Source organism: Canis lupus, chromosome 31 (assembly GCF_003254725.2).
Source record: "Canis lupus dingo isolate Sandy chromosome 31, ASM325472v2, whole genome shotgun sequence".
NCBI classification, from domain to species: Eukaryota; Metazoa; Chordata; class Mammalia; order Carnivora; family Canidae; genus Canis; species Canis lupus.
In genome coordinates this window covers 31,227,629-31,241,117 of record NC_064273.1, presented here as the reverse complement: position 1 = coordinate 31,241,117, position 13,489 = coordinate 31,227,629, and the positions used below count along the sequence as shown (strand labels likewise).

Genomic DNA, 13,489 nt, shown 5'->3' with positions numbered 1-13,489 from the left:
GAGACACAGACAGAGGGAGAAGCAGGCTCCATGCAGGGAGCCCGACGTGGGATTCGATCCCAGGTCTCCAGGATCATGCCCTGGGCCAAAGGCAGGCGCCAAACCGCTGCGCCACCCAGAGATCCCATTGGATCTTCTTCCTTCTTCTCTTCCCCCTCCTCCTCCTTCTCTTCCCCTTTCCCTCCTTTGATGAGTCTGGCTCAATATTGTTAATCTTTTCAAAGAACTATCTCCTGGTTTCATTAATCTGTTCTATTGTGTTTCTGTTTCTGTATCATTTATTTGTGCTCTAATCTTTATTATATACTTCCTTTTGTGAGGTTTGGGTTTTGTTTGTTCTTTTTCTACCTCCTTTAAGTGTAAGATAGGTGGTTTGAGATTTTTTTCTTGCTTTTTGAGGTAGGCCTGTGTTGCCATAAACTTCTCTCTTAGAACCACTTTTGCTGCATCCCAAAGATTTTGGACCGTGTGTCTTCATTTTCATTTTTTCCCCATGTACCTTTTCATTTCTTTGATTTCTTGGTTGATTGAGAAATCTTATCTCTCCTTTAATCCTGAATTGTAGCCTTGCTAAGTAGAGTATTCTTAGCTGTTGGGTTTTTTGCCTTTTAGTACTTTCAGGTCAGAAGGAAGTGCAATGATCTATCCAAAGTTTCTGCGGAAAAATCAGTTGATAGCCTTCTAGGTTTTCACTTATACATAACTTTTTGCTTCTCTCTTGCTGCTTTTATTTTTTTTTTCTCTTGCTGCTTTTAAAATTCTCTATCTTCAAATTTTGTTGTGCATTGTGACATCTTAATTACTATGCTCAATTTTTAATGTGGTTTTATTATTTCTGTTCAGCTTGGGTGAGTTCTTCCAGATGTTGATTCATTCTTCCATATCCCCTAATTTACTGTTAATATGCTACAAGGAATTTTTTGTTTTAATTATCATATTCATCAACGCTGGTTATTTTTCTTATTTATTATCTCTTTGTTGAAATCCTGAGTTCTTCCACTCTTCTCTCCAGTCTTTGTCTTTATTATCATTGGTGAGCATCTTTATTATCATTACTTTGAACTCATTATCAAGAATATTGTTTTTCTCCATTTAATTTAGGTTTTTTTTTGAAGTTTTTGTCTTGTTCTTTTATTTTTAGTATATTCCTCTCATTTCGTTTGACTGTATTCACGCCTGTGAATTGGGTAGAACAGCTACTTATCCTAACTTAAGGAATGGTCTTCTGTGTGGTCCTTCCCTGTGTAGACTACATGTGCCTGGTGACTTTGGCTGCCTGGTTAGAGCTGTGGCTTGTATGGGCTTGGACCTGGGGCATTCCATGCTGGGGCTTCCCTGGTGGGATGGCCCAGCTGAAGTGGGCTTGGGGCACGGTGGCCCTGGGGCTCTCTGTGCAGAGAGCACCCTCGAAGAGCAGCTAAAGTGCAAGCCAAGGGGTTGCAGGGCTCTCTTCATAGAAGGTGCACTGGTGCGGTAGCCAAAGCTATGGTGAGGCATAGGTCAGTGGGTCCTAGGACTCTCAGTGCAGGGCACATCCTGCTGTGGTAGCTGGATCCAAAGAAGGCATGAGTTAGGAGGTATTGGCACTCTGTGCCGGGAGTGCCCTAGTAAACTGTCTGGAGTCAAAGCTGTGTGCGCCTAGAGTGTTCTGGGGCACTTGGCACCTATGTCATTTTGGCACAATGGCTAGAGCTGTAGTGAGTGCTGACCTTGGGTGTCCCACACTGGGACCACATTGGTGGGATGGCTAGGGCTGATGTGGGCTGGGGCCTCAGGGCTCACTGAAGTGGTAGGCAGGCTAGTGCACCCAGACTCTGCTCCCATCCATGCTATTAAGTTGAAGGGGAAACAAACCATTATGCTCGCCAGTCCCTCTGATCCAGAGAGAGTTCCAGCAGCTCCCCTGCTGTTTGGCAGAGTTCTAGAGCTGGTTCCTCTTTATTCTAGCTGACCTTTTAAGCCATGACTTTTTTTTTTCTGAGCCTGAGTGCAGATGAAGGTCACTGCTCAAGGTCACTCTACTATCGGCTTCTCGGTGGTTTCTCGGATTCGCAATCCCTACCCTCTGCAATTCACAGGTTGGGGTGGGCTTGCCCTCCATTGCTGTGTCTCTGTCTTTTTTGCTGTTCTCTATGGTCTTTCTATCTTTTGTTGTGCAGAAACTATTCAGTCAGCCCTCAGTTCTTTTTCAGAGGAATTGCCATATAAATCAGTATAATTTTGGTGTGCCCATGGAAGAGTGAGTTCAAGATCTTCCTACATCACCATCTTGGACCAGAACTCCACAGGTGGGTCTTGTTTTTTTAATCCATTCTGTCACCTTATGTCTTTGAATTGGAGCATTTAGATCACTTACATTTAAAGTAATTATTGGAAGTATGTACTTACTGTCATTTTGTTGTTTTCTGGTTGTCTTTGTATGTTTTTTCTCTTTCTTCTCTTGCTCTCTTTCCTTGTGATTGAAGACTTTACCATAATGCTTAGATTCTTCTTTTTTTGTGTGTATGTGTTATAGATTTTAGTTTGTTGTTACCATGAGGTTCATATATAAAGTCCTAGGTGTATAACAGTTATTAAGTCAGCGGTCACTGAAGTTCAAATACATTCTAAAAGCACTATATTTTTCTTCCTTCTTCCCCTTCCATGTTTTATGTATACAACATCCTATTTTACTTATTTTGTGGATTCCTTAACTAACTTCTGCATCCTCTAATCTACTGCTGATTCCTTATGCATATTTTTTCATTTCAGTTATTGCGTTCTTCAACTCTGGTGGTTCTCTTTCATATTTCCATCTCTTTTTTGAAGTTCTCATTGAGTTCTTCCACTCTTCTCTCCAGTCTGGTGAGCATCTTTATAACCATGATTTTGAACTCTTTATAAGGTACATTGCTTACCTCTATTTTTTAGAAAAGATTTTACTTATTTATTTGAAGGAGAGAGAGTGCATAAACAGGGGTAGAATGAGAGGGAGAAGCAGACTCCCCACTGAGCAGGGAGCCCAAATGGGGGCTCGATCCCAGGACACCAAGATCATGACCTGAGCTGAAGGCAGATGCTTACCTGACTGAGTCACTCAGGCATCCCTACTTACCTCTATTTCATTGAATTCATTTTCTGGAGTTTGGTCTTATTTTGGAGCATATTATTCTGTGTCCTCATTTTGTTTGACTTTGTGTTTCTATGAATGAGGTAAAAGAACTACCTCTTTCTCTTGAAGGAGTTGGCCTTATGTAGGAACATCACCTGTGTAGATTGCATGTGTCAGCTGACTCTGCCTGGCTGGCTGGAGCTGTAGCAGACATGGGCTGGGAGTCCTGAGGCACTCTGCCCTGGGGCCACTGTGGTGATATGGCTGAAGCTGAAGCAGGTGCAGGCCAAGTCCCCAGATGCTCTGTATAGCAGGCACCCTGGCAGGATGGCTGGAGCGGAAGCAGGCACTAGTGGAAGGTGTCCTAGAGTATTCCATGCTGGGGCCACATTGGTGGGATCGCTGGAGATTGCACAGACACAGATGGAGAGGACCCTTGGGGGCCAACTGGAGCTGGTGTGGGCTAGGGGCCTGGGCTTCACTGAAGCAACAGACTGGCTAAAGTGCCCACATCCTGTGGACGTAGAGGTAGAATGTAAACATTTGGACTTGCAAGTACCTCTGACCCAGAGAGAGTTCCAACAGGTCTCCCACTTGGTGGATACCCTAGAGTTAGTGAATTCTTTTCCTTCATTTCTAGTCTCATTTCCCTTTAAGCTACTTTTTACCCCTGTCCCAGGGCAGGAAAATCTGCATGCAGGTCCCTCAGGTCTCTCCCTCCCCACTGTAGTTTTCAGCGACAGGGCTGGTGTTATTGTTAGTGTTTCCTGCCTCTCCTGCCTTTCTGTGAGGTCCTTCTATCCTCTGTTGTGCAGAGAAGCTGTAGAATCAGCTCTCAGGTTTCCTTCAGGAGGAATTGCTCTAAATGTAGTTGTAGATTCAGTGTGTCCATAGGATGAGCTGAGTTCAGGGTCTTCCTCTGTCACCATCTTGGACACTCCCCAAATCTTAGATTTCCTAATCTTAGATTTCCTATCAGTGGTTTCCAAATTTAAAAACAAAACACTGAGATCCACTGAGTGGCTACTATATAGAAAGCTCTGCAATTCTCATTTCATCCTCACAGGGCTGAGGAGATAAGAGTTATCAGTCCTCTCACCTTTCCCAAGAGAGAAACTAAGGCACAGAGAGGCCACATCATTTGTCCAAGTCCACAGTTGTTCAGTGGCAGGGCCAGGACTCCAGTCCAGCTCTCTGGCCCATGGGTGCCCTCTTTTCAACAATGGAAACCCAGAAGATCCATCACAGCAGTGAGGGTGGAGGTCTTTGGCCAAACCAGGCAGCGCGATGGTGAGCTCAATCTCCCCCTTGACATCCACAATGTTCAAGGCCCTCCATGGGACATTCTCGGCTCCACGGAGCTACCCCAGGCCCTTCAATGAACAGTCCACCAGCTCTAAGTTCTGAAGGCCAATCCTAATTCCTCTAGCATCACGGAGCTGAACCCTGAAGACGGAATGCCCAGAGACATTTGTTTAGGAGTGTTTAGGAGTGTCTCGACCAAGGCTCTGTTTAGGAGTGTCTCAACCAAGGCTCTGTTTTCAATGATCCCATTTAGTTAAGTACAATATGACAACCCCACACCACATCAGAAAATAAAACTGGTTGCACGGTTCCCCACCCTACTGATCAGATAAGCACAAGAAAGCAACCAGAAGGACAAAGGCAAATGCCATGTGTTGACCAGGCATGAGCCTGGTACATGAGCACACAGAAGTGGCTTCCAGGCCCGCCCTGTGAAGCTCTCAGCCAGCTTCCTCTCTGACACTCAGCTTGGTCTTGCATTTTGCACAGGCCTCTGGACGGCAGCTCATGTTTCTTCCATCTGCTTCATCATTGAGGAAACAGGAGCTCCTGAGTAGGTGAGAGTGCTGGCCTTGAAATAAGGCCAGTGACTCACAGTTGGAGCTGATACCAGACAGACCCGGTTTTGTCACTCGAGCCAGGCTTTTCTATGAAGCTGAAGCTGTCTTTACCTTCTCTGTTGAAGCAACTTCTACCACCAGGACAGCAGGGTGGTTTGGCAACTTATAGCTTGGGAGGTCCCACTGTTCATGAAGTATGTTTAGCCTAGAAAAGAAGACCCCAAATGGGGAGGTGGAAATTCTGAAATTCTGGGAAGAGGGAATGGGCTACTCTGTGGCTCATAGAACATAACCAGAGCTGGGGTTGAGGCCATAGATGAGCGATCTGGCTCCCCCACATAGATGAGCTCTCCATTGCTGGAAGAGTTCAAGCTGAGACTGGGTGAGGTGAAGCAGCAATGGGTGGTATCCCTGCATTAGGAAGAGAGTGGCTTAGATAAGCAGAACTGGGGGTGGTGGTAAAAGAGCTTGCACCTGGGGCTCTGTTTCCCTGGAAGTAGATTTGGTATCTACCATCTGTATAGATATCTACCCTTCTCAGGCTTCAGACCCTCTTCCTTCTGTAGGAAAGGTAAAGGGAAATCGGAGAGAGAGGACCAATCCTACCAGTCTGTGTGCCTCCAGCTCTGAAACTCAAATCCCTGAGGCTCCACCAACAATGGAGTTCTAGAATTTCCATCATCAGTAACTATAGTTACTAGAGACAGAGTCACTACAGTCCCCCCTCCATTTTATTGAGATATAACTGACCTATGACATTGTATTACTTTTAGGTGCACAACATAAGGATCTGGTAGATGAATGTATCATGGAATTTATTACCTCAGTGAGTTTTGTTAGCATCTATCATCACACATAGTTGGAATTTTTTTCTTATGATAACTTTTAAGATCTGTTCTCTTAGCAACTTTGAAATAAACAATACAGTGTTGTTAACTGTAGTCACCATGCTGTACATTAGTGCATCCCCAGGGCTTATTTAACAAGTAGGAGTATTTTCCTTTCAACCTACTTGCTTTATCTCCAACACGTTCAAGTGGGCCTGCCCCTCTGCTTCCCCTGTGTCAGTGTTCTGGTCCAGGGCCCCCACCCCTGCCTGGACTATTGCAGTAGTATCCTGATGGCAGTTCCCTCCACAATCCATCCTCCACATGGCACATAGAGGGCTCTTCCTAGAATGCAGGGAATCAGGTCACTGTAAAGCACCCCCTTTGCATTATGAATGCATTCAGACTCCTTTCCACGCTCCCCATCACATACCATCTCCTCACTGTGGGTCCACAAAGCTCTAGCCACAGGAGTGTCTATCTGTCCGCCCACTCCTCAATCTGCCTGGGCCTTCCCACCTCAGGGCTTCTCCAGCAGTTTCCTTCACCTGAAATGTGCATCCCACTGCTCCTCATATTTCAACTCTTGGCTTCAATATCATCCCTCATGTCAGTCAGTGTGAACATGCTTTGAAAAATATGTCTTCCTTCCCTTTACTCTGACCCTGTTTTTCTCCACTGCTGCTCCTTAGACCACCTCCATGGGGCAGGAACCAAGATCAAGCCAAGAAATCTTTCTTTCACTTTAGACCTTGGCCACACATCCCCTCACCCTCCTGTCTACTTTAGACCCCTCTCATGGGCTGTCTCCATCATCCCTGTGGGTTAGACATGACCCTGACCAACTCTCCTTACACAGGTGAGGCTCAGAAAAGCAAAGCTATGATCCAAGCCTGCCATGCTGACTGGGTTGCCAGGTGGAGAGTCTTCCTTTTCTTTACTAGTGAAAGGGAAGCCAGTGTTGATGATAGATGAACTCCACTTGACCTCCTGGAGTTTCTTCTTTGCCCAGATAACCCAGGTTGTGGTGATAGTTGTGTGGTCACATTCTCTAGGTAAAGATAGGATCCTGACACTGTAGTCAGGGAGTTTGAGCACAGACTTCAGAGCCAGATGGCTCCTCGCCAGTTCCTAGATGTACCTTCAAGCCCTGAGCAAATGTTTCCTGCTCTCTGTGCCTGTTTCCTCATACCTCCTAGACCTAGTGTGAGGGTCCAGTGACCTACCACCCAGTCCCTTCGGGTGCCCACAGGCCATCGCCACATGGCCAGCACTCCACAAGTTCACACGTCCCAAAACATGAGGAAATCTGGGAGGGGGCCCCACTAGGCAGCTGTGGACAGCTCACAGGACTTGACATATTCCAACAATTTAAGGTAGCTTCTTCCTGGTTTGGGTTTAATCACCGTCCACTGTGAAACTGGTTTCCATTTCCCAGCCAAGCTTCCTCCCAGCGCCATCTCATGGAGTAGTACAGTGAGTTGAACTATGTCCCTCCACATTCCGTGCCCAGCTGGGACCTCAGAATGTGACTTTATTTGGAAATCTCCAGGTGGGACCATTCTGGATGAAGGCGTGACCTTCACAGGGACCACGTGAAGATGGAGGCAGGGGCTGGACTGGTGTGGTCCCAAGCCAAGAAATGCCTGAAGCCATGAGAAGCTGGACGACACAGGAAGGATCCTGTTCCAGAGCCTTTGAGGGAACCAACTTCTTGATTCTGGATTTCTGGCCTTCACAACTGTGATAGTATACATTTCAGTTGTCTTAAGCCACCTTTAGAATTTGTGATGTCAGCCCTAGTGGACCAATACAACCGAGCTTCCAGTATTTTGTTTCATGCCTCAGCTTTGTGGATAGAATATTACTCTTCTGGGACCCCTGGATGGCTCAGCAGTTGAGTGTCTGCCTTTGGTTCAGGTTGTGATCCCGGAGTCCTGGGATCAGGCATCCTGTGGGGTGCCTGCTTCTCCCTCTGTCTATATCTCTGTGTCTCTTGTGAATAAATGAATAAAATCTTTTTTTAAAAAAGAATATTACTCTTTTGTTATTGCTGTCAACATTAACTTCTAAGTACTGGCTGTCCTTTTTTTTTTAGGTTCATTTATTTATTTGAGAGAGAGAGAGCACAAGCAGGTGGGGCAAAGGGAGAGAATCTTAAGCAGAATCCCTGCTGAGCATGGGGCCCAATACGGGGCTCAATCTCATGACCCTGAGATCATGACCTGAACTGCAATCAAGAGTCAGACACTCAACTGACTGCACCACTCAGGTGTTGTACCTTTTAAAAATCTTGATTTAAATGTAATTTAGTTAACATATACTGTATTATTAGTTCCAGGGGTAGAATTTAGTGGTTCGTCAGTTGTATATAACACTCAGGACTCTTTATATCACCCAATTACCCCAAACCCCTCCACCCACCCCCCCCTCCAGCAACCCTCAGTTTGTTTCCTAGAGTTTAGCATCGCTTATGGTTTGCTCCCCTCTCTATTTTCATCTTATTTTAGTCTTCCTTCCCTTCCCCTATGTTCATCGGTTTTGGTTCTTAAATTCTACATGTAAGTGAGATCACATGGTAATTTGTCTTTCCCTGATTGACCTATTTTGTTTAGCATAATACCCTCTAGTTCCAGCCATGTCATTGCAAATGGCAAGATTTCATTCGTTTTGATGGCTGAGTAATATTCCATTGTATTATATATATACCGCACCTTCTTTATCCATTCATCAGTCGATGGACATCCGGGCCCTTTCCACGGTCTGGCTATTGTGGGCAATGCTGCTATAAACATTTGGGTGCAGGTGTCCTTTTGAATCACTATGTTTATATCCTCTGGATAAATACCCAATAGTGTAATTGCTGAGTTGGAGGGTAGCTCTATTTTTAACTTTTGAGGAACCTCCTCCATACTGTTTTCCAGAGGGATTGCCCCAGTTTGCATTCCCACCAACAGTGTAAGAGGCTTCCCCTTTCTCCAAATCCTCACCAACATCTGTGGTTTCCTGAGTTGTTCGTTTTAGCCGTTCTGACTGGTGTGAGGTGGTATCTCATTGTGGTTTTGATGTGTATTTATACCAAGTGATGAGCATTTTTTCATGTGTCTGTGGTACATCTTCTTTGGAGAAATGTCTGTTCACGTCTTCTACCCATTTTTTGACTGGATTTTTTTGGGTTTGGGGTGTTGAGTTTGATAAGTTATTTCTAGATTTTGGATACTGGCCCTTTATTTGATATGTCATTTGCAAATGTCTTCTCCCACTCCATAGGTTGCCTTTTAGTTTTATTAACTGTTTCCTTCCTTTTTATCTTGATGAAGCCCCAATAGTTTATTTTTGCCTTTGTTTCTCTTGCTTTTGGAGATGTGTCTAGCAAGAAAGTACTGGCTGTCTTAAATGCTTGTTGGTAATCGTGTGTGTGTGAGAGAAAGCACCAGGGCATGCATGCACACCTCACTCAGCATCTCGTCATAGCTCTAGATGCAGTGTCACACGTAGGAGTCTTGTCAGTCTGGAAGAAGTGAATGACTTTCTCATTTGAAGTTTCTGCAGCTGTCACAGGCTCACTCACAGCTCGTATGCCCTATCCGAGGTTGGCTCCTCTGGACATCAGCCACGTCACGTTGGCCTGGCCTTCCCTAGGAGGTATCCCTAAGCCCATCTCCTGGGGAGCAAGGACTATAGCTCAAGGATCAGCTCATTTCCAGCCCATCCTACATGGCAGGTGCTCCTTTCTTGGAATTCAGTTTGAATTCTTCCACCCCAGAAAGGGAACTCCCTCCCCAGTTTAATGCGAGTTCTATGACACCTGCTTCTTATGGCAAAGTATCCAATTGTCAAGAAAGCTATTCGAGATGTTAATTTTATAGATTCCAGCATCAAAGGTCAACTAGGATGAGCAATGCAAGTTGGGGCCTCAGAGCTTTGGTTTTGGACCCAAACCCCCATAGCATACTCACCCACAGACAAGAGGTCTTATTTAGTGGCAAGAGGGATGGAGATTTGGAAAGAAGCGATAGTGGCTGATGTGTTTTGAGGCTCACCATGGGGAGGGTTACCCTGCATGCATTCCACCCATGGCTTCTCATTTAACTCGTGCTGCAGGTCCATCAGGCAGGGGGCTGGCATCTCATTTTACAGGTGAGAAAAACAAGGCTGAGAGAGATCAAGCAACCAACCCTTGGCCACAGAGCAAGTGGCATAGCCAGGATTCAAGCCCAGGCTGCCTGACCCCAGGGCCTGGGACCTTCAAACTGTACGATTACTGGGGATCCCCAGGTGGCTCAGGGGTTTATCACCTGCCTTTGACCGAGGGCGCGATCCTGGAGTCCTGGGATCGAGTCCCGCGTCAGGCTCCCTGCATGGAGCCTGCTTCTCCCTCTGCCTGTATCTCTGCCTCTCTCTCTGTGTCTATCATGAATTAAAAAAAAAACTCTACAATTACTGAGAACCTACATTCTGCTGGGTTTAGTTGCAACAAGTTAACTCACAAGTGACTGTGGTTGTTCCTGCTCACAGGAAAGCACTTCAATGCTGCTTCAGCAATTCCTGAATCGCTCTTTTAGAGGTCCTCAGAGTACCGTGTATTCTCATTTGTGGATTATGATGTTCTGATGGAGGGGAGCATCCCTCTAAATGTCTAGGAGATCAAATTAGCCATTGATAAGGGATCCAGACTCACCGCCATTCAGACTGCTGTAGTTGGTCAGTTGGCCAGGCCACATGTGTTCCCAGTTCCCAAATTTGGCTTGAGTGGTGGTTGTGATGGTTAATTTTATGTGTCAATTTGTAGGGTGGTTTTGGTTGAGATGAACAAATCAATAAACTTTCAGTGAACAGATTGCCCTCCATAAGGTGGGTGGGCCTCGTTCAATCAGTTGACGGCCTGAACAGCACAAAAAGACCAGTCTCCCCAAGCACACGGGAATTCTGCAGCAAAGTACCATCAGCTCCCCTGGATCTCCACCTGAGTGCCTTTGGAATGGAGCTGTAGCAACAGCTTTCCTGGCTCTCCAAACTCTTGGCTCCCCAAAATTTCCTGTGAGAAGGTGGAGCTCTCAGCTAAAGAGGAAGTTCTATATCTCACTCACTCAGTCCTGTCTTTTTTTTTTTTAGATTTTATTTATTTATTCATGAGAGAGGCAGAGACACAGGCAGAGGGAGAAGCAGGCTCCATGCAGGGAGGCTGATGTAACTCGATCCCAGGACTCCAGGATCACGCCCTGGGCCGAAGGCAGATGCTCAACCACTGAGCCACCCAGGTGTCCCCACTTAGTCCTTTCAACCACTAAATGGGGCAGACCCCTATTTTACAGATGAGACTGAGGTCAGGAAGAGGTGCAGAATGTGCCGAGTCATACAGCAATTTAGCAGCTTAGCAGAATCGAAACCCCACTTTTTCTGGCTCCAAAGTCCATGTCCTTCCTACCTCCTTGGCAACTCTCCTGCTGCTACACCCCTGCTTCACACCATCCCACACATCTGTAGAGAGAACCCTACACGATCATTGGCTTCCTGGCCTAAGTTCCCTTGCCACCATCAAGGACAACATCCTCCCTGGTTTTCCAAGCACCAGCATGTGACATAAGGCCTAGCATTAATATTATGTGCTGGTCTGTGACCTAAAACTGGAAGGGCCTTGGAGACACCTGGGTGGCTCAAGGTGTGATCCCAGGGTCCTGGGTTCGAGTCCTGCATTGGGCTCCCTGCAGGGAGCCTGCTTCTCCCTCTGCCTGTGCCTCTGCCTCTCTCTGTGCGTCTCTCATTAATAGATAGATGATGATAGATAGATAGATAGATAGATAGATAGATAGATAGATAGATGATAAATAGATAGATGATAGATAAATCTTTAAAAAAACACAAAACCTGGAAGAGCCTTGAATGGCCTAAGTATAAGTACCCCCCACTCTGCTCCTGAGATTACATCCTGGAGCCAGACCACCCTCCTATCACCGCACGCCCCTGCACATCCCTGAGGCAGGCTCACAGGGAAGAGGAGGGTATATACACCAGGCTTCCCCTGCTGCGCTTCTCCTGGGTTTTGTACTTGAGCCTTTTCCACACTAGAACACACAGCTCCAGCGAACATGCCACTGTACAGTTGCGCTGCAGTTTAATGGGTCCCCTGTTGGTAGATGCTTAGATGATTTCCAGTCTTGTTTTCCATCTCAAAATCCTGCAAAAACTCCATGTGCATGCATCTTTGTATAGTTGTAAGGCACAGTGGATATTAGGTTTGTTGCTAATGTAGAAAAATGTCACCAAGACAGTATTTTTTTTTGGCTTAAAAAATTTTAAAAAGGAACCTTTTAAGCTTAGCTTCTTCAAGCTTATTATACTTGTGGCTGCATTTAACATAAACACCTTTTAAATCTAGCTATTTGTATATGAAGTTCTCACAGTGGGGTGGGGGCGCTCCGATTCAGTATATGATGTGGGTTTGTAGAACTCTTTGCAATAACAAAATAGCATGTAATTAAATAGAAAGTAATAAGCATGAAAAATGAATTGCAATAGATAATATTCTATAACAATGGGATTAAAAATCTTTTCATTAAAAATACATTAGTTCCGGGGCACCTGGGTGGCTCAGGGGTTGAGCATCTGCCTTCGGCTCAGGTCATGATCCCAGGGTCCTGGTATCGAGTCCCCACATCAGGGATCCCTGCAGGGAGCCTGCTTCTCCCTCTGCCTGTGTCTCTGCCTTCCTCTGTGTCTCTGATGAATAGATAAATTTTTAAAAATCTAAAAATAAAAACGCATTAGTGTCTAAATTTGACAGTGGAGAGAAGCACTAGCAATATCGCCCCCCCGTGGCATGTTCAAGTACTCAGTCATTAGGAACCCAAATTCATGGACCCCTGTTCAAAATGAGCCGGGCAGCCATGTGGCCCGCTAGCTTGGAGGTGGCTTCAATGGCATCAGCGCATTCCTGTGACCTCTGGTAGAAGCAGGTGACGCTGGAGTCGGGTGGCAAAGTCTTCTTTAAGCTTTGGCCTCCAGTTGAATAGCTGAACCCATAGTTTCTTTATAAAAATTCTCGAGTTCAAAGAGTCTCCACTGCCCTTCCCTGGGCGTCTCAGAGGTCACAGGCCTCCCCGCCGTAGCTCTCACCGCCCGTTGCATCTCCCCGGACAGTTTTTAAAAATGCAAGTGCCTGGCTGGGTGTCTCCCCAACCTGTGGAAGCCAATTCTGGGGTCTGGACAAAGCCTCGGTTTGAGTCAGTTTGGTTTGGTTTTGTAAAGCCCCACCGGTGCCTCGGTGCAGGGCCGGGAAGCACTGGTGGTGGCGGGTCCTTGACCTTGGCGGGGATGGGGCCAGAAGAGGGACCTTGTAGGGGAAAGAAGGTCTGGGGGGGGCTGCTGCCGACACCAACATGCTGCCAAGCATGCCTTCCTCCAGGGACCTGACCCAGGGCAGGGCAACCCGATGTGCTTCAAAGTCATGATCTGACACTAGAAATGCCCTTCCCAGCCCCCGTGCAATGACAGGAGGGGACATCAGGTCCTGTGGGGTATTAAGACACGAGGCCAGGGGTTCGCCCCCCACACAACCGCTACTAAGCACCTGCTACCACGGTTTTCAAAGGGGCAAGACCTCTGGCTTCCCAGGGTCTCTGAGCTACTCTAAGGGAGGGCAGCCCGGGGGCCCAGCGGTTTAGCGCCACCTTCGGCCCAGGGTGGGATCCTGGGGACCCGGGATC

The 13,489-nt window shown here is 46.5% G+C and overlaps 1 long non-coding RNA gene across 3 annotated transcripts in view; it reads right to left on the bottom strand.

Annotated features, from left to right (window-relative positions):
* The window catches only part of LOC112661697 (uncharacterized), a 28,973-nt gene that overhangs the window by 14,191 nt on the left and 1,293 nt on the right, over positions 1-13,489 (bottom strand). The window contains exon 2 of one of the 3 annotated variants that reach the window (XR_003137894.3): positions 5,068-5,161. The exons of the other annotated variants lie outside the window; for them this stretch is intronic. This is a non-coding gene — a long non-coding RNA (uncharacterized LOC112661697). The remainder of the gene's footprint in view (positions 1-5,067; positions 5,162-13,489) is intronic. 3 annotated transcript variants of the gene reach the window in all.